We start from the raw sequence: 6,000 nt of genomic DNA, 5'->3' as shown, positions 1-6,000 counted from the left end.
GTGTGAATGTCTCTGACCAAACAACCAGAAAGACTTCATGAGGGTGACCCAAGGGCCCCACAACACCATCTGTCATCTCATTAGAAGCATGCACCGATGTTGTCAGGCATATATATAAGAACACAGGGGCCATACAAAGTGCTGCGTACAATTTTGAGTTGCTGCAATTAAATTTTGGCAAAATGGACTAGCCTGCCACATAATTTTTTCACTCTAATTTTTGGGGCGTCTTTGAATTCAGGGCTCTGTAGGTTGATCATTTTCATTATATATATATTTATATATAGATGACTTGGATAGAAATATAAGTTTGCAGATGACGCCAAGCTAGGTGGATTTGTGGATAATCTAGAATCTGTTGAATCATTACAGAGGGACTTAGATAGCATTTAGACTTGAGTAGATTTGTGGCAGATGAAATTTAATGTCAGTAAATGAAAAGTATTACATGTAGGAAGTAAAAATGCTAAGTTTGAATATACAGTGGGAGGTCTGAAAATCAAAAGTACACATTATGAGAAGGATTTAGGAGTCATAGTGGATTCTACACTAACTTCCAGAAAGTGTTCAGAAGCAATTAAGAAGGCTAACAGAATGTTAGGTTATATAGCACGATTTGTAGACTACAAGTCCAAGGAGGTTTAGCTCAGGCTTTAGAAATGCACTGGTGAGGCCTCATCTTGAGTACTGTGTGCAGTTTTGGTCTCCAGGCTACAAAAAGGACATAGCAGCGCTAGAAAAGGTCCAGAGAAGAGCAAATAGGCTGGTTCCAGGGGTTGAATTATGAGGGAAGATTAAAAGAGCTGAACCTATACAGTTTAAGCAAAATAAGATTAAGAGGTGACATGACTGAAGTGTTTAAAATTATGAAGGGAATTAGTGCAGTGGATCATATTGTAAAATGAGTTCAACAAGAACATGGGGACACAGTTGGAAACTTGTTAAGGGTAAAATTCAAACAAACTTTAGAAAGTTTTTTCTTTACACAGAGACCCATAGATACGTGGAATAAGTTACAACATAGTGTGATAAAGAAACAGGACTTTCAATACTAGATGTCATTTTAGAAGGATGCAGTGGATAGGACTGGCAAGCTTTTAAGGGCTGAATGGACTAATCTATTCTAGATTGTTCTAATGTTCTAAAATACAATATTACTTATTCTGCATGCATGAATTTTGAACATTTCCAGGGTATTTGTGCAATACATAATGTTCCTATAATAGAGAAGCATAATTTTAAAATTGTGAAGAAAATAAAATAACTTTCTTAGAGTGTCATTCACTGATAAAAAGCCATTTGTATTTTGGACATTAATGACACATAGACTATAAATTACATGATATTACATTACAGATACTTTCCATATTGTTTAACACAAATACTTACTTTTAATACTAAAGAAAACTATGTTTTCTTTAAGGTCCCCTGACTTAAATCATATGTACACTGTATCATTAGTCAATTATTTTTCTCCGATATTATTATACTCAAAGGATTACATAATATTTTCTCTCATGCATACTGAAAAACTGCCAGTAAGACCCATTAAGATAAAAGTGCCTATGGAAGCCTGTCTGAAGTCTACACAAATGAAGAATAAACATTTGCACAGATGGCATTCTTTAGTGCATTGGGTACCAATGGTGCAGCCTCCTCAGCACATTCCTTACAAACACTAAAGGAAAAACAGTCATATATAAATATTAGGCAAAAGGGAACTGTCCAGAAATTTTAGGAAAGGTGAGAGAAGGTCATCAAACAGGAAACCAGAATTAGAAAGACACAATTGAAACTCATTTTAGAAGGCAAATTTAGAATCTGTGTGGTATTACTTACAAGTTTCACTTGCTATGAGTGGAGTAGAAGGGAAATGATCATCATCAATTCCTCATTTCTAAATTAAAGTTTACATTAAACCAAATTTACACCAAGCCTATCATCCAAGTGATTTTTTTCCGTAATTTATGATTTATGATATAGTCATGATTTTTGTTGAGAAGTTATTTTCCGAAAAGCTCAGTGACAAAACCAGAAAAAAATAGCACCATTCAATTGTCCGTAACTATTGTAATCAGAATTTTTCAGTTATAATGTCCTGATGGAAACCAGTAATTTACAGAATGCCTGTCCATTATAGAGAGTTGTCACTCCTACATGACCAGTTTAGAAGTACAAAAGAACCTAATGTGCTCGTCTTGGGATGTGGTAGGAAAATCAAAGAACTCAGGGAAAGGTTTGACACAGGGAGAATTAGCTCCACATGATAGCCAGCACATTCTCCTGGAGGTATGAGAGAACATTTTGCCAATGTGTGATTCTGATTTTTAATGATGCAAATCATTTAAGACCAGAAGAGACATCATGTCCTGACATAGCAAATGGCCTGACAGCAGCAAAGAGGCATGGCCCAACAAGACAATCTGAATTACAGCTACAATGTGAAAAACTTAGCAAGTTATTTCCTCTAACTTGGTCTAGAAGCGCAGTAATGTGTGTATTGTCAAGTCTCAGTTAGTAAAAGGTCAAAGAAATATGCAAAAGTTATCTAAAAAGGACAAAAATAAATTTTACCTAAGACAATATTGGTACAAACATATATTTTAATCCTTGTGAGGGGTTCAGTAGCTGCAAGAGGAAATACTGTGATATTTGTGAACCCAGGAAGTCAGGAAGATACAGTCTGCTTGCTTCAAGTTCAAAAAACATAAAATATCATTGATCTCTGAGCCAGAGCTGGTGCCGCAGGGGAGCAAAGGAGTGGCATCGCCCCCTTATTTGACTGTCCTGCCTCCTTAGTTTTGTCACTGATTTGCCACTCATCTTTTCTGCACAATCAATACTAAAATCTTCTAATTTGTAAGTGGTCAAAAATTTCATTTATTTTTTTGTATTACTGTTTTGGTAGGTAGGGGCTTTCTTAGTGGGTGGATTGGCCAGACAGATAGCTGCATTAATTGGTCAGATTGATATTTATGTTGTGTATTCCCTGCATTATTGATTGATTGGTTTAACATTACTTTTTTAGTTGGACTTATGTGTTACTCAAAAGGCACCATTCATTGTCTTCTTTGAATATACAATAGTTGAGTTTGTTTGTTCCTTAGTAAGAGTCTGCAAAAAATGGACATAAGAACATGGATGTGGAAAAGATCAAATACACAGAATAATGCCAACCCAAGTCAAAAATACATGAGTCCTGAGGCCGAACATACCACAGGTACCGAACATACAGACCAACAGCTGTCCACATCCATGTCTACCTCGACTGAGATTATCCCCGGAAAGGCCAGCCTACTGCTACCTCATGACCCAGATAATGACAAACCAGCTCAGGTTTGTCTTAAGCAGTTCCATAAGCAACATTTCAAGAAAGATTGCTATTGTTCATTTTCAGATAGCTGCTAGAAGGGGGGAGATTGGCTTGAGTACTTCCAAGAACAAATGCTGCTTCTTGTTTTTTGTGTAGGAAATTTGGAGGGAATGATTTGGTTTTCACTAAGACTGGGTTTAACAACTGGAAACATAGATGGTACAAGCTTAAAGGATTTAGCAGGCATTTTAATAGAAATGAACATTGTGTGTGTGTAACTATTTGGAAAGAGCAACAGTTGCGATGTTCCACAGGTAAAGAAATTTTAACATTAGTCAATGCTGATCAACTCACTCAAAACTGGCTTCATGTGCCAACGGTTATAGCCATTATAGAATTTCTGTGTTAATCATCATAGAGTAGCAATGTCAATGGCATAATCAATGCACAGAGACTCACTGTGACATAGACAACCAATTCCCATTAAATACAACGGTGACTCACAACCCTACACGACCCAGCAGCAGCAGCCAGTGAACCATTTTGGGTCACAACGCATAGTTAAGAAACCCTGGTTTAACATGCTTTTCTTTGGCACTGTGAGTTTCTTCATTTATTCAGCAATAGGTTTACCTTTTAAGCAAAACCACCTTTTGCTTCCGTTTCCTGCCTTCCTTTTTTATTACTACTTTTTCTGTAAATAGATTTTTGGAGTATTACTAAGGAACTTGTTGATCTTTGGGGCCAGAACTTTCATGGTTTCCCTCTCACCGTCATTGTGGACATTTTTGTGAACTTTTAAAAGCCTTAGACCCATTTCTGGACTGGTGCAGGGCAGAGGCCTACTGTTTTAAGTCAGGGTTTGGCAGTCTGGGGTGAGGCCAATCCTGTAGATCTGACCTGAAGTAATGACAGATCTTTATTTTATGTGTTTTTTTAATTTTGTTTGTAGTAAAAGCTAAAATATTGTCATACTTATTAAAAAGTAAACTAGGTCTACTTATAAATAGGTAACCATGGCAAATATACAGAATGGTTATCAACATAGTTTTTAAAGCATAAATCACAGTGATTTTTTCATTTTTTACTAGTCAGTACATAAACAATCAAGACCAGCCAACTGTCCCAAAAGAAGAAAAGAGTGCAAATAATACTGAAGTGTATCTTTTCAACAGCTCTTATATAGTATATTGAAATTACCATATAAGGCACAATACAAAGTTTTCTTGATAAAGGCAGCCAGTCACCTCTGTTCTTCCAACAAGCCATTCTCTTTGCTGTCCTTCTTTAAGCACCCTGGTTCATACAGTTACTTCGCCGTTATCACTGATGGCAGTAATTATTCACCCCTCTCCCAAGTCATACACAAATTTTAAAGCCATTCAATAACCATTAGAGACTGTTTTCCTTTAATTGTAATTTGTCTATTGCTGTTTTTAAATCTTTGAGCTACACTTCTGTATAAAATGTGAGATATAAATAAATGTTGTTGCTGCTCTTTAGCCCAAAAGGCATCATTCTCAGTGCCTGCTTCCTCTTTAACCATATCTATCATGAGATGATAACAACTGCAGCGCAGCAGAACCTACCAAGCAGTACCAATGAGTCTCCAGTAAACAGTAGTAACGTGCGAAAACCAGAAAGAATGGAACAGCACAAGAGGGCAGCAATCATGAGTATGATGTATCTTATGATTTCTAATTTTGTAATCTGTATTGTTTTGCATGAAATGAACCATTTATGATTCTGAACAAGCAGAGTAACTGTCAGAGATCAACAACAGAAAGAAACTTAGTTTTAATTCATGTCTGATTTATTTTGTACACATCTATTGCTTTCTACAATGTGCTATTTACCAGATTAATTATATATTAAACACTAAATTTAAACATTTTAAACTTTATTTTTTATAAGTTACAATAAATGAATATATACTGTATACTAAGAATCTGAAAATGCCGGCCTAGTTAAAACTTCTTGAAAAAAATACAAACAATGTAAAAAACAGAGATGCTCCAACTGTTTCAACATTTAATTTAAGGCTTTAGCACAGCATACAAGTGTTATGCTCCTGCTAGGGTTATGTCCTATTGCTTTTCTGTTAAAATGTTTGATTTATTTTTTCCAAAGACCTTTTCTTTCTCATCTCATAATTCTGATAGATCTGTCTTCTACCTTTCAAATGGTCAACCAAGACATCCTTCTTCCCACCCTCTCCAATCTTGACATCACTAGGACTCTTCTCAGATTGGTGGGGTCCTATGTCTCTGGCAAATCCTACAGTGTGTCCTGGTAAGAGGAGTTGTCAGAGGCACACCAGTCATGCTCTGGTCTACCTCAGGGATCAGTGCTGGGTTCTCTACTCTTCTCCCTGTACACTACATCACTGGGCTCCATTATCCAGTCGGATGGGTGCTCTTATCAGTGCTATGCCAATGATATACAGCTGTACCTGTCATTCCCCCCAGAGGACAATACCAGGGACTTTCAGCAAGAATCTCTGCATTTCTTACTGATATCTCAGCCTGGATGAAGAACTACCATCTGCAGCACAACCTGGCAAAAAGCAAGCTTGTTGTGATCCCAGCTGGCCAGTCTGTTCAACTCCCCATCTCTGTACAGCTTGGCTCACTGTTGCCGACACCCACCAGATCAGTTTGCAATCTTAGGGGGGTGATTGATGAGCA

Source organism: Polypterus senegalus, chromosome 3 (genome assembly GCF_016835505.1).
Source record: "Polypterus senegalus isolate Bchr_013 chromosome 3, ASM1683550v1, whole genome shotgun sequence".
Classification (NCBI taxonomy): Eukaryota; Metazoa; Chordata; class Cladistia; order Polypteriformes; family Polypteridae; genus Polypterus; species Polypterus senegalus.
Note: the sequence above shows the minus strand (reverse complement) of the source record.